Genomic DNA, 25,049 nt, shown 5'->3' with positions numbered 1-25,049 from the left:
ATAAAAATTCCAGCACCTGTAGTAAATGAGCAATCACAAAACGTGTTTGTAGGAATTGTTAAGTGGGCCCTAGCAGTTGGAAGCAAGATAAAATCATAAAGAAAAGAAATACATTTAAGTTGGGAACTCTGAATATAGTGGTAGGGAAACAAGAATTACTTGAGAGGACCACTTTCAAAACAAGGAGTTGCATTCATTTTGTATTTTACTCAGTTTTTAATCTGAAATATGGATACACAAAAAGTTACAACAAAAGCAGCCAAACATGGATTGATAATTACTTTGTCAATAGCTCACCTCTCAAGACCTGATTTCTAGCAGATCTGCATCTGAAGTGTGAGGACCTGCATAGATATGCCTAACAGAGAGTGAAGTTACCACCTCTTCCAGAGTGACACAAGCTTGAGTCACCCTCTCTTGCTCAGCTTGTTGTCATGAAAAGAAGTTCCATGTTTGGCAATTTGTTCAAGGTTGGCTAATGATATCGAAGTTTTCATGGATAAAAGTGAAGGAGAGGAGATTGGTAGCCAGACTTTGTGATTGTCAACATTTTGTTGGCCTAGGAAACACCGCAAAAAAGCCTGGAAAATTGTTCTCTGATACCACTCAACGGAGTTAAGCATTAACTGTAGCATTTCTGAGGGTATGTTTGTCCTCTGGACTAAAGTGACAGCAGAGAGGTGTTGGTCACATCTCCAAATAAGGCTTAAATAGTAGTATCACAGGCCATAAGACATCTTGGTTCAATTCCTGCTTGCTTAGCCAACATGGCAACTGTCACACTATCATAAATTATCTCAGAAGAAGTTCTGGCAGCATGATCTACTACCTCATTCTTAACTCTCTATTGGGTAAGTAACAGTATCTGTAACATTATCTGTCAAGTAAGCATTAAATGGGAAAACAGGAGAGAAACTGGAGAACTAGGCAAACGCCAAACAAAGAAAGTGTGGCTTTGTTTTTAGTAAAGTAGAATTAGGGAGAGGGTATCTCAGAGAGTAACAGCAGCAGAGCCAGCTGTTTTGCAAGTATGCGTAAGACCTCACGATCAACTTTAATTAAAGTGCTTCTTCAAAACACTGCATAATGACTTTGACTGTTCAGAAGCAGACTGGCATAAGAAAATAAGACATATTTTTCTAGAATACTGCAAATAGAAGTGACAAAAAAAATCCTAACATTTAGAAATATTTTAATGCCCCTGTCTCCATGTCCTGATAGGTCCTAATATAACAAAGTAGGAGAATTTAAACCCTGAGTGCCTAAACATACATCAGCTTTATTAGAGCATTCCTGTTTTCCTCCAAAATTATTTGGTAAAAATCTCAATTAAAATACAGATAATTAAACTGTAATTATATAAATTTATTTCCATATTTTCCCCATGCTGTCATGCAGGAAACTGTAAGCAAATATTTATAAAACATACTGTGACTGTAATTAAAGAGATCATAGTGTTGGTAGAGAGAGAGCTGAATGGGTTTACTTCAAAGTGTTCCTCTCAGAGCCTTTATTAATTTAAGATGCTAAACTGTTCACAATTTTTCCAAGTTTTTGAGCAAATCTGAAAATGCCAGGAAATAAGAGGAAAGGCTCTTTCTTCCCCCTAAGCCTAAAATGGTGTAAATGACAAAGATTTTATTATCTTAGCTAATGATCAATATTATTTATGTTAACCATCAATATTTCCAGGCAAGGCTTTAAGTGAAACTAGTCCCCTTCCATTTGCGTGCTTCTTCTTTGGTATGAAACGTGATTTTGGTTCTTTTAGCACTGTCCAGAATCTGACAACTTATTTGTTGCTTAAGGATTGAAAAACTGCCTAAGGAAACCTCCCCCTTTTTGTGCTCAGGTAGAGAGCTTCAATGTTGAAGTTTTGTCTTGGTTAAAGACAGGAGATTCTTGCAATGCAAAATGGTCACCCCTTCTTTAGCAGTATAAAGGGCACAAAGGATCAGGTGGACCCGTGTTGCAATGGAGCTGTGCCAAATCCATACCTTTTCCTACAGAATGAAGGTGAAAAATACAGCAGGATTTTTTTGTAAATTGTGTAATAATCTTTAAACACATAAAATTGAGCTCAATAACTGTATTGGCTACTTCAACAGTAATTTAGACCAAACATCTCATTCCCAGGCTTCCTTGCCTTTGAAATCTGCAAGAGAAAATGTCCCTGAACAGGAGAGGCAATGAATAAAAATGTGTGGAAGAGCATCACACACAATAAAAGTGCCCACTTAAAATACCCACCTGGACAATGTTTACTGCCTTGAGAAACTTGCTGTGAGCTATGAAGATCAGGAAGACTGCCTTAAAATCATCAGTATACAACCACGAACAGCATGGAGAGGGTGTCAAGGGAAGTGTTTGCCCTGCTTTTGTGCAGAAGACAAGCTGAGGCTAGAGAATTGCAGGTAAACTGCAATTGCAAGTCACTTCCCAGAGCTGAGAGGTCAACCTGGTGGTATTTCAACTCTAGGTTAGAAAATTATATTTTTCTGTCTTCTGTCCCTTTGGTCTGTCTTCCATGGAAAGGGGAGCTGTGCTTTTGACTCACAGCCAGACTGCAGAGCACCAGCCCCTCACTAGTCAAATAGCCCACCACACTCTAAATGCTAATCCTTCCTTTTCAGTATCACATTCACCACAAACTCCTGCTTTGCTATAGCTGAGCTACAGCTGCAGAAATGTGCTATGCAAATGAAATGAGAAATTGCTTTAATATTCCCTTTTCATGGGCTCTTTTAAGTACTGAAGTCTCATTTTCTGTTTCAGGAAATGTGCTGCTTGGCTTTCTGCTTTTGAGGCACAATGTTATATGATGTCCACAAAAAAGGGATTGTTCTTTCCATTTTATTCTCCTTTTCAAAGGAGAAATGACACCCAAAAATACCCAAACCAAACCAAAAAAACCTGCAAAAACCAAATCAAACCATCACCACCACCAAGACCCCACCAAAAATAATCACAACAACAACAAAAACAGATAAAAAACCCCACCCTAAACATTTTGACTGATGTACTTGTGGTTTGTTTGTTTCTCCCTGCCATAAACAATGTTGTAATGAGTTCATTTTAGTTCATTACCATTTTAGGGGTGTTACGAGTTCTAGCATTACCTCTGCACTTAAAATGGAGGACACTCTCTGGATCTGGCAAAGATGCCACAAACACTAAAAGCTTTATTTAATGTGTCCATTAAATTTTAGATTTAGATTACTTAATTAGAACCAGTGAGGAATTTTCGACTTCAATAAGTTCTTGACAGAAATTATAGCTGGGGAGGGGGTGGGGGTGCATTAAAGGTTTTTCAATCAGAAGAAAGCTTGGTTTACATCAAGAAAAGAAACTATTGTGGTTTGTGCCTGTTCAACCCAGAATATTTCAGTTTATCCAGTTCATCAAAAGTATTAAGTGCATATCAGTTTGATAAAACATTATCCATATATCACAGCACAGATTTGAGAAAAATGAGTACAAGGTCTGATTTTTTTCCCCATGGTGGCAGATTTCATAGAAGTGTAATTCCTTCAGGGTAATGTTATACAACATGCTTCATTCTATAGCAAAATGGCTGAACATGTTCCAGCCTCTGCCTGTTTCTGTCTCCATCTCCCATGCCATTCACTCGGAGATCATGCTCTAACCTGGAACACTGGGCTGGTTAAGACTTTGTAATGGAAGTCTATTTTTAATCTGGTTTACATTGTGACCCTCAAAATCTACACCAACACAGAAGAGTGGAAAGAATATGTGAGGACCAGAGCATCTCTGTCTGGCTTTAGTCTCAAGTGCAGCATATCCTCAGACTGTTCCTGTGTAGCAGTCCCTGCAGCCATCAATCTAACTGCTGATTCATTATATACAAGTTATGGAAGTATTATGTGAGATGCATCCCATGGGATGGATGCTCTTCCTGAATGGAGATCCAGAACTACCAGTATTCCTAATTTTTTTCTTTTTTTTTTTTTTTTAATTCATACTGATCAGAAAATGTCATGTAACAAGTTACCTCAAAGTATTGTCTAATTTCAAAGAAATCATCCTTTGAGAAAATTTAATTGGAACTGCTGAAACATTCCTAAATTGGATGACTTTATTCTGATTTTACCACTTTCACCAGCTGACAAAATAATTTATACTTCTCTATGAGATAGAAAACCTTTGGGTTTTTATTTTGTTGTCATCAGAAGTCATGTAGAGAAATATCTTATTAACCTCTGTGTAGTGCTTTAAAGTTAGATAAATACTCAAGGAGTATAATAAAATAAGCTGCAACTGAAATAACAAAGTCATTTAACATATTCAGGAGATGGACTTAGAACTTCAGTTCTCTTTTGGTTAATTAGACTTTTCCAGCCTTTCAGGCGGTATGGGAAGATCCTTAGGGAGCAAAAAAATTTTAAAAAAACCCAAATCCCAGGTTTCATCAAAGAAAATTGATTGTTTTCAGCATGTTAGTCACATGTTATATACATGAGGTATTATCAGTTTGGAAAATGTCACTGCAAGAAGCCCCAAACAAAATATTTGAATCTTCACTTTGCTTTTCTAAGCAGCTCAACAAAATAAACAAAATTAATTTGGTCAAGTAAAAGATACAATTTTTGGGAGTAAAATAATCCTAAAAATTTTTTCCCTTTTCTATTCTAGCTACTTTTTGGTGATCAGTGCATATGGCTGATGCATCCAGTCCCGAGCGCAGATGTTGATGATTCACCAGAACAAATGAAAGATGGAAATGGAAAACACTTGCCATACTCAATGACTGTGGATAAATGCCCATGGTTCATAGTATTGCAAGACATTAATCCTATAATGGCAGAAGAATAAGTTTGGATTCCTGCTGGGGATGTCAAAAAGATTATAGTTCTAGTCCTTCCTTTCTTCACTATGTTGGTATAGAGGAGGAGTAGGCTTGACTATAAGTCGTCTTTGCATACGTAAGCTTAGAGCACTCATCAGGTTTTGACATAATGTGTCCCTAGGCATCAAAAGAAAATTTCAGAGAGAACTGGCTATATTGCATTAGGAAAACTAATTACCAAAAGTACAATCTAATTTAGATAGGACATTTAGGGGACAGGATCCCAAAGCTAGAATTACTAGGGGACTGTAAGTCAAACACTGAATAGAGCGTTTCTAGTGTATGATATCATATCTCCTCTGTACCCTACATTAAGTCAATGCTGTTTTCCAGCAATACTCCTGAGAAATCACTTCCCTGCTTGAGGTCTTATATGCCATGCAATTTCTTTATATACCATAATGACTCTAAAATATGTGCATTAAGCATAATATATGGGTTTCTAGTTCTACATCCTGAGGACATCTGTCTTTTTATTAAAGGTAATATAAGCCAGACATGAGCATGGATATAATACAAATAGTTTGTACAAAGCCAGCCTGGGTTTGTAAATAATGATACTTTACAATTACTCTTTAATAGCCTCCACAGAACCAGCTCAATGTGTCTTGGAAAAATATTAAGAAATCAGCCGTTTTACACACTTAATCTTCAACACTCTATAAAAAGCTTGAACATTCAGCTTTTTCAAAACCAACTCCTTCCATGGTCTCCAGGTAGGTCCCCAAGTCAACAGAAATCTCACTCTTTATAAATACCCATGCATCAAATTGGTACTTCAGATAAATGAAAGAAGTGAACAATTAAATCCCTCACTGTTCCTTTCTTTTTTTTCTTAACTTGTGGGTGGGCAAGGAAAAGGTGAGAAGACTTGTTCAAAAATCTGAAAGAACATTTCTGGAAAGTGGAGTTTGGTTTGTGTCTCATTTCTAGACTATGCCTTCAGCTATGGGACTGCCCCTTCTGATGGCCTCAATACAGGAAAAACAGCATGCAACACTTGTCATCAAGTTGTGGTCTCTCAGTGAATAAGTGGCTCAAAAAGCTAGGAGAAACTGATATATTTAATTAAAACAGGTGGAGGGCATGTAGTTTAAAATATACTTTAGAATTTAAGCTGAATTAAAAAAATAGAAAATAAAAAATAATAAAAAAAAGAGGCTAGAAATATGAAAAAAATTAAAGTGTTCATGAAGCAGTGACAGAACAAAACATTATCAGAATATTTCTCCTGGTTTTCCCAAGGTTTGGTTATTTGATTGTATAGGTCCTTTTGGATTGATTTACTATATATCTGGACTTCACGTTGAGCATGAACAGATGGGTGTAGTGGGAAGACTGGACCCATTCCCGTTAAATTTTTTTACACAAATTTTGGACAAACGGTTTTAGAGAAGTCTTGAAATTGGCCTATTCTGTGGCAAGATTAGTGTCCAGCCAAGTAGAGAACCAGAGAGCTGTCATCATTTCCTCTGTTGCTTTTGTATTTGTTGACAGAGGAGATTGAGGTCATACCAGAGAAACTGGTTCAAATAATTAAAAAACAAAAAAACCTTGAAGAACCCAAACAGCTGAGAGTGAGGGGCGGGGGGCAGTTGTAGTGAGATATTAAAGAATGAAGGAAATAGTGTACCTGGAGATGATTTTACTACTTAAACTTTTTTAAAGTTTAAAAATCAGATGCTGAAACTGTAAAACTGAGGTACAAATCAGACTGCAGAGGTCACTTAAATAATGGTGTAAAATAATAGAAAATCAAAAATATTTCAAGTTCATTTCAACAATTTAGAATAAGCCATAGCAGTCAATGAGAACACTCTAAATAGTTATTTTTTTAAAGTAATTGTTCTAAAGTAGCTGATATATCTCCCAAACCTTATTCTTACTCTTCCCTAGGGTCACACATAGTACTTTATGTAACTGCTTTAATTGTCTTTCAAACTCTTATTGCTCACAGTAAGTGCCACTTTTCAAAACTGCAGTTTGTTCTTTCATATTAACACAATATATGCACTGGAGAAACTACAGCAAATGAGCTCTGAATGGGCATCTGAATACTGGGAATTGTTATGCTTTCTGTGGAAATATGGAACATAAATGACATTTTACATGTTAATGAAATTTTGCTGAAGTTCTAAGTCTGTTGAGATATGAGACTTATTATCAAGATGACCTAGCAGCTACCTAGTTTCCATGTCGTTTTCGCAAGTGGGCTGAATTCAGAACTTTATGTGTAAGCAAGAGAGATTATTTTTAGAAATTAATAAAATAAATTGAAAGGAAAGTTTTATTATAGGGTACAACTATAACTTTATTGTACCCAAATTAAGCCTATTTGGAGTACTAGACTGTTAGGAAATGAAACTCCTGCTGCCAGAATAGAGGCCCAAAAATCATGATCAATTAAATCAGCAATTCAGATAGCCATATCCCTTGCTCAGAGAAACAGTCTTAACATGTTCCTAGTGAGAATATCAAAAGAATGCTGTATTTTTCTATCTTATTTATTTTAGCATGTCATCTACTCTACCTTTGTGATACTCCTTATGGTTTGGTCTTGTGACAATTGGAAAACTTATTTCTCTTGTTTTCAGTCAGTTCCTTCCTGACTTATGCCTGCCCAACCTTTCATCTCCAATTTCATATAGAGCAAGGAGGATGTAACTTCTCAGTCCGCATTGCTGACTTTCACTGCTCCCCCAGTAAATATGAAAATAATCTTACTGTGTGTTTCAGTCATTCTACATGTGAAGGTTGAAAAGAGCAACCTATTAATAACTGGAGTATTACATTCTTATCCACATCCACTGACTTCCCTAAAACTCTCACTTCAAAGGTTGCAAAAAGGCACATGTTAGTGCCCACTCCTCTCCTGTCTCATACCTATTCACAACGAATCATGAATATTAGATTACAGATGTGCTAAATATAATCATCATCATATAAGCATTTCTTTACATCTTCAAACTTGTCATCTATCTTGCATTTCTATCCTAAATTCTGGGGGAAAAATATTTCTATATAGCATATAGTATAAGCGAGCCTAAACCATACCTTGATCAGTACTTGTAAACACTATCCTTTAATAATGAAATCTCTTCCTACACTTAAAATAACAACTGCAACAACCTCTTTTGCAGAGTGCTTAAAGCATTTGAAATCTGAGCTTTCCATGTATCTCATAGCTGTCCAACAGCATCCTGTATAATCACAAAATAGTAAAAGACAAAAATGAGTAAGTACACATCATAGTTTAATAGTGATAGACAAGTGTGAGATTATACTCATAGGTGACTGTTGGTAACATCACCCTGTTAACTCTTTTGGCTGTCTCTCACACTAATTCATGGACACCTCTTGGAGATACTGTTCATGAACAAAAGTCAGTCATGCATCTTCTCTAAAAGTTTTCTTGTTTTCATTTCAATACTGAAGTGAAATACGTAAATTTGATTAGCTATTTATCATACTTTGCTAAATTGATCATCTAAATTTGAAAGATTTTATTAGACATAACTGGGGATGAATTTCTTCAAGGATTTAGCATTCATTTAGATGCCAGAAAAAATGGCAAGCTTTTCAAAAGGACTCATTGTGGTAGATACTGAACAAATCTAGAAGCATGGCCCTTATTTATAGATCTAAATAAAAACTTTGTTTTTCTGAAAAGCTTGCTGTTAACACCTTAAAACAGTTTTCATTTAAGATGAGTCCTTTGGCAAGTTCTCAAAAACTGAGGCTCTGGTAAAGTGTTTCTTCAGCTAACCCGGACTGATGATTCTCTGGAAACAGAATGAGGATAATACTAGCAGAATAGTGAAAACACAACAAATACACATGGAAGAAATAAAAGTTGTTCTTTCTAAATAGTTGTTGCTATCCACAATGATGCTACAACATTACAACAGCATCATTAAGAGATCAAACATAAGACATGAGTTTTATTTCAGATAAAGATTTCCAGAAATTAGCAGAAGTGGCTAAGATAAAAAAAGGAGATGCAAAGTAACTCTAAAATCATGAAACTCTATTTATACGAGCAAAAACTCCCCTTGAGCTGCTGTAAGAATGCTCTGAAATGATGAACCCATGAATAGAAATTTCTAAAAATTTCTGATTTATGGAGAGCCAATTTGGAAGTAAAACTTTCCAAACCCTTTAGTCATTAACTTAACCTAAGGGGAGCAAAGGAGCAATTAAAGGGCCAGTTATTTACTGACATCCATCTTCACAGACAAGCATAACAACAGTGAAAAACTAAAATGCTTTCACTACAGCTACAGTAAGATTTCTCTCAGGAAGGTTTCCTGTGGGAAGCATCCAAATGTGCAGAAAGGCCAGAGAACACGACATATAAGAGAAAGAACCACCTCTCTCACATCTGGAATAAAATTGAGAGAAAGAGATTTCAGAGTAGCTCAGCCCAGAGAAATACCCAAGGTAATATGTGCCTTTGAAAGGTTCCAGAAAGCTGATCTCCCTGGGCACTATGCAAAGACCGTGTTGATTATCAGCTGTGGCTCTTCTACTGAATTGGTACTGGAGAATAAGCATTGCTACAGCTTCAAAATCAAAGGCTGGAACACGTTTTAACTATACATATGGTAAAAAAAAATATTGAACTATTTTCCTTGGAGGGAAAGCTTCTGACTTAAAAATAACCATAATTCTTCATCTAAAGATAGCAGCACGGTGGCCATCAAAACAAAACAGCAATTAACTCAGCATGTTACCAAGAGGCCTGAAAGCCATTGCAAAGTGCTAATTGTTTGTATACATCTAGTACCAGCAGAAAAGGAAACGATCTAAGGAAAGGATGTGATCTGAATTGACAAACAATGAATGGTTGTAGACATAAGCATTTTGTGTTTCTAGTATTTGTCATGTGATTCATTCTAATGTCATTTTTATAATTAATCCCTTCCACAGAGGACATTCCAGTCTTATTCTGCAAAATTCCTTGGAGCTGTGAAAACAAATAGACCAGGATTAAGAACCATGACAAATCACCAATTTAGTAGGGATTTTGTTCTTGTTTTTCTTTTTGCAATTATTATAAAAAAGCCTGTTAAAACACTTCCAATTTCCTCATGGAAGAGGGACGATAATTCCTTCTCCTCCCCAGCTAAGACACACACACACACACACACACATACACAGACACAAGGTGTCATGCAACATTTCACATCTCATCTCCAGAAAGAGGCTGCATATCTACCAGGATATTTACCAGGACAGCATTGTCCTGTTTGCATCATTCATTTGCATTTTGAAAACAAGATGTTGTCCCTATGGTCTAATTCATGTTTTAGCAACAAAGAAAACAGTAGCGCGATGGATCAAATGGAACAAGGGGAAAACTATACATAATTTCTTGAAATCATATCAAAATAAAGAAATTTTATCCCTCTATTTGCTCCTAATCCCTTCTCCCAGCTGAAAAATATTCATACATATGACTGAATGCTGTGCAATGTGTAGATTCAAAGCATCAAATGATCACCATTAATAAGAACTGTAGAACAATACTATATGCTCTATTATGCATGTTCTCTTTACCAAATTTTTAAGAGTATTTGAATCATAGGATAAGAAGCTCATAAAAATCCAATACTATGAGACATAGATACACTAAAGTTAATTTTAAGGCTACCTTTTTAATTTAAGTGATTCAAAAGCCTCACAGTACACAGTTGAATTCTCATCTATATATCATATGGATCACTGGAAACACATCAGTTGTCATTAACAAGTTCTAAATCAGAGAGTCTACATAAACGACATGGATTTTCAATTCTAGACCTAACTTTCCTCTTTATTTCCCAGTGGTTACTACATGTCACATATTGCACCACAGCATGTTATAGGCAAAGGTACCTTTATGTATCTAGTGTGAACAAGTTCATGCTTTGCAGCAGGTGTTACCAAATCAAAAGTGGTTCTTCACCACTCGGAACTATATTCCTTTCACAGGCAAATAAGCTGAAGACAAGATTTAGTGACTTGCTTCAACTATCTGTGGAGTCATTAGTAGAGATCAAGTCCAGTGCTTTGCCGCAACTTAGTACCCAAGTGCAGAAAGAATTTGTGGTGAAATCACCATGAGTGCAGACTTGTTTTGGATTATAGTATCCAAGGAAGAAAATGGATGAGTATTAGCAGTTCACTGAGTGAAGGGACATAGTCTCAAAGTCCATGCTCACTACTTTATGCCACTGGAGCACTTTATTTTGTATATTGCACTTTTTTTTTTTAAATACCTTTCATCACAAAGCAAGTTAAAATGTTGTGAAAAGAAGACAGGGAGTACTTTAGATAAAATGGTCACAAAACATATTTCTGAATTGTAACTCTTCATAGTTATTCTTTTTATTATAGTTGTTATCATTTCAGTTCTGCCAAAATATTTTAAAATCTCTGGTGGAAGCCACAGGTTCATAATCCCTTGCATCCAGCACAGGTTCTGGCAGCTCAGTGTAACCAGCATCGCTGGGAATGCAGGTGAGCCTTTGTCTGGCATGTTGCGGATGACTGCCTATGTTTCTCTCAAGTTATTTTCCATCAGCAAGAGAGGCAAAGCTCTTGCCTTTCAATAATATTTAAGTGATAAGAATCCTTGATGAGATAAATGCAGTGTTTTTCAGAGAAAAGAACAGTTTAATCTTCATGAGATTAGTCTAATTGCATGGAAGTACTTTATTAGGGCTGGGTTCTGTCATTGCGAATCAGGAAATGGATTGCTGGAATGCCTAGCACAAGACTGTGGATGCTGTAGCTTTCTCATTTGAATACTTTAAAAAACCCAACAGGCTTGTTGTGTTTTTACTCTCAGTTCTTTCCCCATTAATTTATTGATAGGCTACAGAGTAGTCTGGAAATTGAAAAGACTTTTACCATCAAAGCCATGGCAAATGGCTCAGTTTCTGTAAACAAGCCCCTCAAAAATCCCAGAGCAATTCGAACCTTAGTTCTCAAGTCCTTATCCTTCAAACAATCTGCAAAATATTTTTCAGTTTTCATTCCAGATTCAAAGCATGGCGCTGAGGTAGGATACAGTTTTGGAAGAGGTCTGTGAGCATTTGAGAAACAGCTTGAAAGCAAACCACTAGAAGTACAGGGAAGCCATGTCAGAGACTCTGCTCTTCCCACTGGGACCTGTGTCAGGTTTAATGGTGCAGAGGATTTTGTCACACCTATGGCAGCACCAAGATCAATCGGGACTGTGTCTCTACAGTATAAATTAATACAGACTAGGAGCAGTTTACACAGCAGTGATACAGACAAGGCCACGGTTGGCCTTGAGAAAACTTTCTAAGTCCTCCCTCTCTCACTCCTTTCCCCTGAGCCAGGGATGGAGCAATGATGACATCCATGCGACCTCTTCCTGGGCTGCTGCTTAATTCAGCAGTACCAAAGTTAAAGTGGCAAGCAATAGGGGATGCAAGACCTTCTAAATGAAAAAGCTGCACAATAAAAAGGAACCATTAAACTGCACATGAGCCAGAACTCAGAGTTTCTACATCTACCTAAGGAAAGTAAAATTAAGTTACTGAGGTCTAAAGTTAGAGAGGCTGCTACCTTGACCTGCAAAAGAGCACTCTTTTCTAATTTTTTTTACTTTGTCCTCTATTTAAAACTGGCACAAGAAGCCAGCAGTAAAATCATTAAGGGATTGCTTCCAAGTTTCAGACTTTTGAGTTTTTCTTAATAAATACCATGGATGATGGGACAGAGTAATGGGAAGAGATTTTAACAACTAATAGAGAAATTAGTGAGCATACATTATTTTCAGATCCCTGCTGGTATCACTCTGGATGCTTGTGCTCAAGTGTGATGTTTTGTCAAATAAGGTGCTATGTACTGAAGCCTCAAGTTATCAAATAAAAATAGGAGAGATAATTTGAGCTCCATCCACAGCACTGGGAGTTGGGGAGGGGAGGAATGTGGAGGTGGAAAGGAATATTTGTGGAGTGCAAAAATTCAGAATTTCAAGGGGTGAGAAAAGAGAAGAAAAGATTTATATAAAAGCTCTGCAAGAACTGTTGAAAGAACAGAACACAGTGAATCCAGGCCTGGTCCATATGCAGCTTTATGAGAGTTTGCCAGTCTATACATACAATGCTGTGTACCACATAACATCAATACAATTCCACTGTGAGCTTGCTTACTTGGAAACGTTTGTACCATAGGCCTTTGCACATATACCCTCTTAAGTCAGATGGCCTGGTCAGAATGAATGATTGAATTAGTATGTCTGTGATAACTTGACTTAGATTTTAAAGAGACTGGAAAACAACTACAGCAGAACTATGAGGTACGCAATTGGCAGCTATGGGTTCAGCCAGCAAATGTGATGCAAACAATTGGTAAAAATTCCTAGATGGGGAAAAAAAATCTTAGACAGAGTTAATCTAGTTAGGATAGTCAGGAAAGTTCATCTGTAGTATTTTTAGATGTTGATTGGCCACACAGTCTTAAAACCCGTAGGTGAACACTTACACAGTATAAGAGCAGCTGACATTCAGCTTCCATTAAAAAAGGAATAAAATTAAACAAGCTTAACTTCAGCCATTTGGTTCACTGATAAAAAGTCCACAAGAAAGGTATGATACAATTCAGTTATAATAGAATTATATCCTGTCAGAATTTTCTGTAATAGAAATAAAAACCTTAAAGAGATAAGCCTAGACATTGCCGGAAAAAAACTCATACAAGAAGAGAAAATCTTTATTGAACAGATATTCATATATATATATATGTATAGGCCCTCCATACTAACAGTTTAAGAGCAATTTCCTCTTTTCAAATGTGACAAAATAACATATGCTGATTTATTACAAATTCTGAGCAAAGCAGATTTTCCTGCACTTGATATTCATAAATTCAATGAGGCAAATCTTTGTATCCCACAATCTGTGCTTTTAGCAGAATCATCCTCTAGGCAGCCAAATATGTCAATTTTTGGGGTTTAAAAAGTCTTGGTTATAAATAACACATACACATTCGAAGGAATTTTAGCCATTATCCCCGTGGAAGGATCAACGTGGGATCTACAGATCTCTCTCCTCTCTCTCTCTCCCTCCCTCCCCTCTCCACTTTTATTTCTCTCCTCCCTTGCTTTGCATGGCTATCATATTCTACTCCATACTCCATACTGAAGTTTGTTGTGGCAGTGGGGCACTTGTGGAAGAGTGTTGGTGCTTGTTAGCTAGCAGCTTTGAGAAAGTTCTTGTCAGGAGTTGAGAGCTTATTGAAGTGGAACTCTACTGTACAAATTTAAGGGCTCGTTAGCCAACACCTTTTGAGTTCAAATAGTGGATTAGTTGCCGGAGTTACGGCAACTACACAATAAAGAACAGGAATTTCCTGACATGTGGTCTGGTGTCTTTGTTCAGCCTGATGAGAATTTATAACAAACATCACGGCCCCCACCTGGGAGGCTCTCTGGGGTGCCAGCTTTCCTGCAGTGCCAACTGTTGTGACTGCTGCCTGCTGTGTCCTGCCATGCTGGACATGCACCCACCTGGTAGGGCTGTCCTTGGGAAGTGTTCCAGAGCTGAGAAAGGTCCTGGGAGACAGGAGAGGAGAATCTCATGTCCAGCAATGGACCAGGAACTCTCCAGCATCTTTCCCAGTCTGTAAGACAGAGGAAGGAACCTGTTGGACTGACGGATAAGGCCCTGCAGGGATGCCATCAGGCTCCTTTGACCCACCTACCCACCGTGCAGCCACCACTCTGGGGACTTTGGGTCTCCTATCAGTCCTCTGACATATCTCTCAGCCCTAGTCAAGGTCTCATGCTTCAGTGTGTGCTTGCAGGGCATGTTTCTTTCCTGCTGAATTTCAATCAAAGGCCTAGCCTTTTCCTTGGGCTTCTCCTACCTGATGATCTCCACCATCAAATTCTACCTATCTTATGGTCTCTAGTGTCTTTCTCACAGCTATTGCTATGCTGACACAGCACTAAAGGAAGCACCCACAGTCCTGGGCAACTTGTTCTAGGTGAGTCAGCTCAAGTAGGGGAGTTGGACAAGAGTATCTCCATGGATTACTCCCAGTCTCAGCCATTTTGTATGGGTCTGTGCTTTGGTTGCACTTCTAAAGCACCTGAACTCAGCCTTAATGCCTGCTGGCAAGGGTTATGGGACAAGGGATGATCCCAAACCACTCCCTTTGGAGTCATCACCAAATAACATCTCCCCAGGCCAAAACATATTATGCCAGACATAGTCAGAAGAAAAAAAAGATCATTTTACTACAAACATCAACTGTGAGGGTGAGGGGGCAGGTCCAGGAGTCACAGGGGTTAGTCTGGTGACAGGAAAAGCACTGATGAACCCACAAAGTCAGGAATTGGTGTGGCTTGGTTTCCCCTCTCTTTGGGTAACACAGCTGACGAGGAGTTGTTTATGGCCCAGTAGAGAGCTCTTGCTGGCATTGGTTATGCCAGCTCTGGGGCTTTATCCCCATGGAGGGTGCCCTTAGAGACCTGTGAGTGCACAGAGATGCACAGTGCCCCTGTGCCACACAGAAGGCTCAGTGGCAAGCCCCTGGGGAGCTGACATGAAGCTCTTTCCAAGCCCTGCCCAGCACCATCCCTTCTGACCCTTGTCAGTGATTTGGGTTGACTTAGGACAGTGTTGGGAGTTGAAAATGATGGGCAGCACATTCTGGTATGTACCTGGGCTTCTTGCTTTGCCAGACCTTCCTGTGTTTTTCTAGTCCTCCTTTTTTTCTCTTCCTCCTCTTTCTTTCTTGTTGCCATTCCCTCTCTCCTGGCCAGGCATCTTCTTTATGTCTTTTTCTTCTGTTTTCAATTTCCCAGGGCAACCCACAAACCTTTACCACCAAAGTTTGATTAGATAGGCAAAGCCATGATCTACAGGAGTCAGTTCTTATTTGAACCAATGCAAGCTCACTTTACCTCCTGGACTCTCAAAGGTTCATCAGTGGTTCTCTTTGCACCAGGGACTCTGTTGAGCTCTTGGAGGTGTTTGGAGGCAAAGCTGGAGGTCCCTAAACCAGAAATTTTGAAGGTAAGAAGTGGCAAGAGACAATTTGGAGTAGTAAGTGACCGATTGAAAAATTGCCACCTTAACTTCACAGAGAAGATGCTGCTTTGCATCATCCACATCTTGCACAGTCCACCTGCCCCAAAATAGACTTGAGGAAGCTGGGATGAAGTAGGATCTGAGCGAAATCCCTCTCAAGTTGGCAGCTACTCCCCTCTATCTTTAATTTGTAGACATTTTGCACTTCGATTAAGCACTTGCCTAAAGCATTCGAGAAAAAACCTGTCCAGCTTCCATTAAGATGTGTCATTGAGGAGGGAGGAAGGAACCCCAGAGGCTCAAGAGATGGACTGCCAAGATAAGGCACAGCAGCTACTTAGCCTCATCAGAAACTTCCTGCTTCTTTGGGACATGTTGTCCCAGAGTTTGTGAAGCTGACATACCTCTGCCCTTTCAGCCTCTACTACTGTCTCCTCTATCTTCTTTGAGGATGTCTGGCAGAGAGGCAGCTGCATCCAGACACGTTTTTGCCTGCTGGTCCTTGTCTGCTCTGCCTGCAGGCCAACTTTGCTCTTCCAAACACAGTTCTAGAAAGGAAAAGCATCTGCAACAAAGTGACTTCTTGGAAGACAAGAACACATAAAGCAAAACCTACACCAATTGTCTTTTTCTGAGATTTCTGGTTTCCCAAGTCTCAGGATGTGACAATCCTCAGTTTCTGCTCATACCTGTGTGTCTGTCTGTGGGCCCTGATGACTCCTCCAGTGCAGCCATCTCCTCCCCAAAGATGCCTTCAAAGTTTTCTGTGGAAAAACTCCATCAGCACATTCACCTGCACACGTCAAAGCTGTGGTCTCAGTCCAGGTGCCTGAAAGCGTCTCAGCGAGCCTTTCCCATCATACCTGAGCCTTGTCTCTGCACAGAACACTGTGGCTCTGGGGCAGCTCTTTTGGGCAGCTCTTCCAGGCAGCTACCACACCAGAATTTGTTGGAAAGAGGGGGTTACCAGGGACCTCTGGGCAGCCAAGCTCAGATGGGCTGGGGAGGCTGCAACCAGCTACTCAAGACAGCATTACCTGCACAGTCACCACTGGTGCGGCCTCAAGCAGGATCAGGTCCTCAGTGGGTGGGCTCAGCAAGTTTGGCTCAAGGCAGATGGCCAGGTTGCTGGAGGTCATTCTGCTGGTGGACACATGCTGATGGAGCAGTATAGGCAGCTGCTTGACGAGGAGATTTGAAACTTCCCCAAGGCAGCTTCTTGGGCACCCTGAGGGAACAGGAAGGCAATGTTCATCAAGCAGACGTTGCCCACAGCTGCCCTCAAAACTGGCACAAGGCAGGGGATAGCCAGTAGCTGTGTTGCACAGCTTTGCTGATGTTCTCAGCCGGTAGTTAGGGTTTCTGTACTGGAGGAAGGAAGCACATCGTTGCTTCCCAGCTCCTGGTTTCACCCAAGCCTACTCAAGGGAAAGCTCCCTGTCCATTCTCCTGAAATCTGACCCCAACCCAGCAACAGCAAGCTGCCAAGAAAACACAGCATTTTATGAGACCTTCCTCTTTCAGGCAAATATGGCCTTTGCTGTTCCTATCTTAATAGGTCATTCAAATAAAGCTGTAGCCCAGGGCCCTTACCTGGAAAGTTAGTACTGATTAGAGGGCCAAGCTCACCTTGAAACATACAACAATTTTAAGCAATTAAAAAAACAAGTACTAATTAAAACAGTATCAAGAAGCTTTCCAGTAGCAACATTTGAAGTACAATAACTAATTTATGATGATTTACTTTGAAGGTCACGTTCAGGTCAGGGAACTTTTCTCATGCAGAGTTTAGGTTGGCCATCTAAAATTGATTTAAAATTGGAAAAGTAGATTGGAAACTAAAGGATTTTTTTTAGAATGGATTTCTAAAGTACAGACAGAAATTAACTGTCTCAATTGATCCTCTAATTACCTTATAAAACCCTGTTTAAAAAAATCTACTGCAGAACTGGGCTGATTTGATGCTGAATTGTCTACAGCTAAAGGAAACTATCCAGTCTTCACAGAGGTCCATGATGAGAGCTTGAAGGGGATAGTTCAGAGGAAGTCCTGCAATGCCAAGGGCTCCTGATGAGCTTTGAAGTTTCTAGCCTAGCCAGGAGCATTTCCAGCTGCAGGTCAGAAGTATGCACCTTTCAGATGGCTTCCAGAAGCAGCACAGGGTGGCTTCCCGTGTCAACATCCTCACTTGTGTGCCATCTGCAAGCTGCCTGATGGGACATTTGGCCCCATCATCCACAACATTGAATATTAACAGGACCTACAGAGGAGAGCACAGGGGGTGCAGACATGCGTCTTGCTACATTGTAAACTTTCACACAAGGATCAGAAAGTCAGGAGGGAAATCCCATCATTTTTTGGTGTTATATATACAGTGCTTCCCCTTTTTATTCCTGCAAGGCATTAAAAGGTCTTCAAACTGTCACGTTTTTCATTTGGATGTTACATCTCTTCAGAATACTGAGGTGATGTGTACATCAGATGGGGGTGTATTCTCATGTAGATTGCTAGATAGCACATAGCCTATATTATTAGATAGCAGACTATCTGCATTACTGATGCTAGCACCAGTGGCAGGAGATTGCATCTAGCGCTTGAACCAAAGGATAAAAATCAAGGGTGGCTGTTGATCAGCACGTGATTTCAGTGCCATTATGAAAATACTTCTCACCTGTCTTGAGCCATTAGTGCCCTTTTTGAGATGTTACCTGAGAACTCAATATTTCTTTTAGCAGCAGGTCCATGGCTATCCCAGTGGCCATGGCTATCCCAGTGGCCAGACTAAGTCAATGTGTAATTTCTCCAGTGATCCAGTCATCATTGGTGTTAGTCCCAAATGTTTGATATAGGATGACTGAATTTCTGTGAGTCTGAAGTTAATGTTTTTAAGCATCTTACTTGCTGCAGGAGAGTGTGAACCTGAACAACTGTAATGGCCAAGCACTACCTGTTTGTGAGCAACATTGAATCACCTAAATGCAAAGAAACAGAGAGCAGTCTTCCCTTACTTCTCAGATGTCTTTTTAATGTAACTGTTCACAGCACCACTTTCATCCAGTAGCAGTGACTGAAAGACAAGTCATTCTGGAAAAGGGTTGTGCAACAAAAATAATTTCAAGGCAAAGTGGATTTAAACAGAGCATCACTCTACAACTTCATTTTTGTAATTCCGATTCAGATTCTAATCTCTGGTTACTCCACCAAATCAACTGGCTGCAGTAGCAAAGTTGAGCAAACCCTCTCCTTTAACTGATGCTTGTCTCCCACTTCCTAAGCAGAGCCCTCTGGGACAGCTGACCAGTCACCCTACAAAGGCTTTCTGTCATGTTTCTCACAATGTACTTAGTTAAAGGACTGCATAACACTACTCTGCCCGCTTCAAGGCTGCATGAGCACAGCACTGTGTCACTGGCTGAATTAAATGAAACAGTGACTCATACTACATCTTTGATATTGAAAAAGGCGTGGGTAGTATTTCGTAGCTCTCAAAAAGCTATGATTTCATGTTATTTTTAAATAAAGAAAGGCAATGACTCTAGAACATACAGACCCTAGTAATAGATTATGTACTATGTATTAAAAAGTTCGGGCAAAATTTTATATGGTTCTGTCATCATCCATCAGCATGAGGATCACAAGCAGAAGAGTAGTTCAGACAAACTTTCAGAAGAAAAATTATATATTACAGGAAAAGAAAGTAAGGAATTAGAGACACAAAGCACAGCTTTATTCACTCCCAGGTCAGATTTTCTTTGGTAGGGTAGGAAATAAAAACTGTACATGCAGATGCTCAGGCTATATTTGGCTTCATCTCATGCAGTTGGTCACCTTTGTGCAAAGTGGATATTAAGTACTACTGTTCTTGCATAGAGACATTCTCACGTTTGCCTTCTAAAATGAGAGCACTAGGTCCTAGCAATGCAGAACTGTAGCCAAGTAATTTATTGTGTTAGAAACACAGTTAAATTCTGCTTCTTCCTGTTCCTCATTTTTCTACTACTTACCCTAGAAGCACCCTTTTGAAAATATTTTCAAAAACTGATCTAAAAGCAAATATAGTAGACACCAGAAGTACAGTGTGATGCTTATACAGTGCAGCCCAGGGCTGGAAATACCATACTCTCAATGGACCAATAGGCTTTTTGGAATTACATCTTTAACCTCTTCAGGAAATAAAAGTAATTAAAACATACCAGGAGTTTCTAGGATCATCATAAAATGTGCATACGTAGGGTTCATAATGATCACTTTTTCTACTGAGAAGCAAGGCAGATGACACAGTGGTCAAGTTAGTAGCAAAGGCAGCCATTGGTAAGCCTGATGAACACTTTCCAGATGCTTCAAAATGCAATCTGGTTAAGAATAATCGTAATTTTTAACACTGTCCCTTTGTTGTTGATGTGTATTCCAACTCAGCATTAATCATTTCATGTAAGATGCTAATGTAGAAGCAGACTAAGGTAATCTGGGAAGTATTAGCCACCTGGAGATATTTGGAGGACTGATTCAAATGCTTCTCAGCATGATTTTGAACACCCATAAAGTCCCACTTCTCCCTAGTAGCCAATTAAAGAGTGAGTCAACCAAGATATTTCTAATTTGTTACGTGCACTTTGCACCCACCTTTCTAACTTGCATATTATCTCAGTGATTTACTGTCATTCTGCTTCACTCCCCTCCTCTTGGCCTTGCCATTTCTTCAAGTACCACTGTAAGCTGTAAGTTCTCTAGGATGCTGTAATGTACTGAATAAAGAATAAGCTTTCCCCAGTACTTTCTCCATATTTCCTTTGTCTTCTTCATGGCTCATTAAATCTAATTATATCCACTGTAACATCTCCAGATCTGTCCATCCAACATCTCTCCATCATCAGATCAACTAATAATACAGTCTAGAGAAATGTGCTCAAAAGTCTGCTCGTAATTTATGTCCCAAATACTGAAAGAGACAGCTACAGATTTACCTCTTCCTCTGACACTCATATCAGCTCACAGAAAGGGTCATAGAGAAGACATAGCAGACTTGCAATCCAAGTTGCCTGTTTGCTTGCCTGATCCCTTGCACAATGCAGAAATTGTATGAGGAGGTAGAATCAACAGCTTTCATACATTTCAAACAATAATCTGCTTTCCCTAGAATCTTGTCCTTGACAAGATATAACACTACAATACCAGATTTAAAGAGACCCTAGGTTCTGGACTTAGATTTCTTTATAGATTCACATCTTGTGCCTCTTGATCCTTGGAAACACTCTAGATATCCAAAATTTTAGGCTAAGCACTCATTTTTTCACAATAACATAATCTACTACTAGATAGGATTACGACTAAGGCATTTGGGTCAGGTTTTGTTTGTTTGTTTTAGAATAACAGAATACTTTTATTTGTTTGGCTTTAGAATACTAGAATAATTTTGATTGAAAGGAACCTTTGGAGGCAACCTGGTTCAAACTCACTGCACAGTCAGGGTCAATTTCAAAGTGACACTGGGTTTCACAGAGACTTAATAATTAAAAATGGAAAACATCTAATAAGGGAAGGAAGATATGACATTTTGGTGCTGAGGGTATTTCTTCATATTTTAAAAGCTCTTTATTGAGGTATCAGAGCAAGAGCTTTTCTTGCCTTTCATCTTACTCTTTATCTCAGGAAGAAAGGTACTGCTGACTGCACAGTGGAGATTCAGCCTATCAAAGAATGTAAAACCATATGAAATATGTCCTTCTACCTTACAGCTTATACATTCCATGCTGAAGGGAGTTTGGAGACAGAACATGGCATTGCAAAGCACCTCTGGCAAAAAAAAAAAAAATATATATAAGTGGTTTACAAAGAAGCTGCTTCATAGTGTAAAGGCTTTCTCTATTTCCCTTTCCTTCCCACAAACCTACAAAGTTTTTATACAATTTCAGTAAGATTCTCTTTTTGACACACAACCTATTACCAGTGTATCAGCTCTCCGTTCTAGCAGCATACTCCCAGTCCTTGGACATCTTTATCGTAGGCTATACTGCAATATAAATGAAAATGATCTGGCAGAATAATGTCAGAAAGTGTCTTAACTGGAAAAAGTGTCTACAGCTACCAAGTTATCCAGCCCATGGCTGGCTATATGATGGTGTGACTCTCTTTCTTCCTCCTTACCCTCTTCCTCCTCCTGCCAAATTATTTCTCTTAAAAGTAAGATCTGTAGAGGAACAGGAGTTCTCTAGAAAGACAGCAATTGACTAGTAACACAGAATTCATTACCAATGGAGTTTCTCTGTACACTCAAACTCTAGCAGACAGCAGGACCGTAAACCAAAGGGGGCAGACACTTCCCTAAAGCAATGATAGTGGTTGCTGCTGTCCCTACAGTTCCTGCGTAGGAGACAGAATTCAAACATAAAGGAACAAGGAACCAACATGCCACTCACTCCAGCCTGATATCTTTCTCATGGATTCTCTTTTTATTTGATGTATTTCACTCCTCCCAGTCATAAACCACAAGACACCAGTTACCCTGATCAAATACCATGACCCAACTTCATTACCAAGAGAGTCCAAAGAGCGAGATTATACAAAAAAAACCTTGAGACACATATAAATCAGTTTGTAAAGTATGAACAGTGAAGGATAGAGGCTTTTTTTGTACAGTGATGATCATTCAAAGTGACATTATGTCACACATTATGTGACATTAGATGACAAACATAGAGAGGATGATGTGAAAATTTAAGAAGGTGGTTATGAATTAGGGGTTCCTAGCCACCTTTCCTTATTAACTATTTTCAACATCTGCACCATTTATGGTGAACATACTGCCTGATAAAAAAGAATTGTGACAGAGTGAGAAATGGTTATTATTTTTCTGAAGCTCAAATTCCCAGCCCGGGAGGTCACTTCAGAGACATGGGCAGAGCTATGGCAGGAAGAGACTGTCACAGAGTTCTTCTGGATAAATGAGATGGACAGGAAGAGAAAACATGAATGATCATCAAATGTTCCCAGAAGCAGAAGCATTGACCCAAACTAATGTGAGTCAGGCTGAAGACAAAGAAAGAAAGAAAGTAATTCTTCAAATCACATGAATGAACTGAAAACCTCTTGCAGCATATTGTGGGTGCTGAAAGCTGGCACAGGCTCAAGGTCGAATTGAACAGATTCATGGAACTGGAACCAATTTGAAGCAATTAAAAAGATATCATCTTCACTAAAAAACCAAACAGCTTTGTGACAGAGCCCCAGGTTATTTGGAAGCTGAAAGAGCCTTTGAGAGAATCAACATGATATGCTTCTACTCTACATCCATACCTCCCTGAGGAGCAGCTTCTTAACATTGTCAAAGGTCTAGTTGGATCTTTGCTCCAGGGACTGCTTTCGTAGACATATTCTACAAAAATTCACTCTGATGGGAAAGAAGAGAGTGATCACCAGTGTAACTGAAAAGGTATATTTGACACTTCTTTTCAAACAAACATGCTTTGTCTTGCAGCTTTACAATGATGGAGAACCTGAATGGCATTTATTAGTACTGGAGCATTACAGGACAACTACCATACCAATTCAAACTAGGTACTACATTACAGAGTCATGGTATATATTTGTGTAAATCCCTAAGGCTTCCTAAAGTTTCCAGTCTTATGCTCACCCACATCTGTGAACAATTTTCCATGCTGTATTCAGTCTGTAGAATAGTGTAAAGGAAGGAAGTTACAAAGTTTCTAAGTCAGCATTTACTGTGGATGTCACAGATGCTCTGGGAGAAAAGGCCAGATTCCACTTACATGATGAAATCATTCCGTAAATCCTGTAGAGGATAGAGGAAAAAGAGAGCAAAAGAAATCCATGCTGAAGTTTCAAGTCTCTGGTTTAAACAGAAATGAAGTTTATTAGTCTTAGGTGAAAGTACTTGCAGTTACCAACACCCAACTGCACAAAATGGCATGCTTCTACTGGAATGTCCTTCAGGACTATATGACAATAGAGAGCAGTATGCTAAATAGGTATAAACAGTGGTTTGCGTGGCACAAATATCTGAGAGAACAGTTATCTCACTGATAAACACGTCTTGCTGAATTGCAAGAGAGAAAGACAGGCTGAACGTACACTAACAAAGTGCAATGCTCCACAGGTTTGGGTTCTGGTCATTATAGTACATAGTGGAAACTGTGCTATGACACTTTAACCTCTTCATTTCAGCACTGAAGAAAGACCGTCTTGCTGTAGAGAAATCAAAATTAGGATATTTGGGCTACATTCAATCCAAATTCACAAGAAGGATGAATACAAAGCAGAATATGTGTATTAATTTTCCTCTTCTTTGAAAAAGAGCATTTCTTCCTCTACTTTAAAATTAAAGAGGCATGCTGATAGAGCTTTGAACTAGTAAAAATTACTCTCTGTTTTATAAACCATATTACAGTTTATTGTCACAATACCAAAGTCCTCCTTTGTTCTTCAAAGTCTTGTGAGATGAGTTCACAGGGTGAAAAGTTCCATAAATATGCATGGGGCAGCAGTGTGCTTTTTGTTTCTAGATTAAATATTTATGTCATTCAGAGCTCCAAACACTTCAGCATATACAAAGCTGGAAACCATGATATGTAGCCCAATGATATAAGCTGTACAATGAAAAGTACCAGAGAAGGCCATTTCTTTCCAGTATTTTGAAAAGCTCCTAGGAGGAAAAAAGAAATCCATCTTGAATAAGAGCCATGGAAGATGCAGAGATAACTCTATTAAGAATTTTAAAGTGAGTTTTGCCAAGAGGGTGTAATCTTGCCTTCTCCAGGATCAGAGTTTTCAATCCCAGGAGGGCAGGGGAAATAACATGTTCCCATTGTCATTCCCTTGGGTCCCTACATTAGTTTATCTGTGCCTGATACTTTCTGATAGGACTGTGAAATTAACACCGTGAAAAATCAATATGTCTAAAGGTAAGAAGTGGAAGACGCTGTCACAGACATATTCATCTATAATGAAAAACAGTGAAGATACTGACCTTGGGATGTATGAATTGATAGAGCCAAGAAAACATATAAAACTTGAGGAACATACTGTGTTGTGGCAAAGCGATTGATACCTTTTTTTTCTGTAGCTACAGATAGACTTGATGGGCATTGCACTAGACTGGACCTCTTTCTTGAAAG

The sequence above is a fragment of the Manacus vitellinus genome, unplaced genomic scaffold (genome assembly GCF_001715985.3).
Source record: "Manacus vitellinus isolate BGI_N305 unplaced genomic scaffold, ASM171598v3 scaffold_3_pilon, whole genome shotgun sequence".
In the NCBI taxonomy this organism is placed as follows: Eukaryota; Metazoa; Chordata; class Aves; order Passeriformes; family Pipridae; genus Manacus; species Manacus vitellinus.
This window is presented reverse-complemented; position numbering follows the sequence as displayed.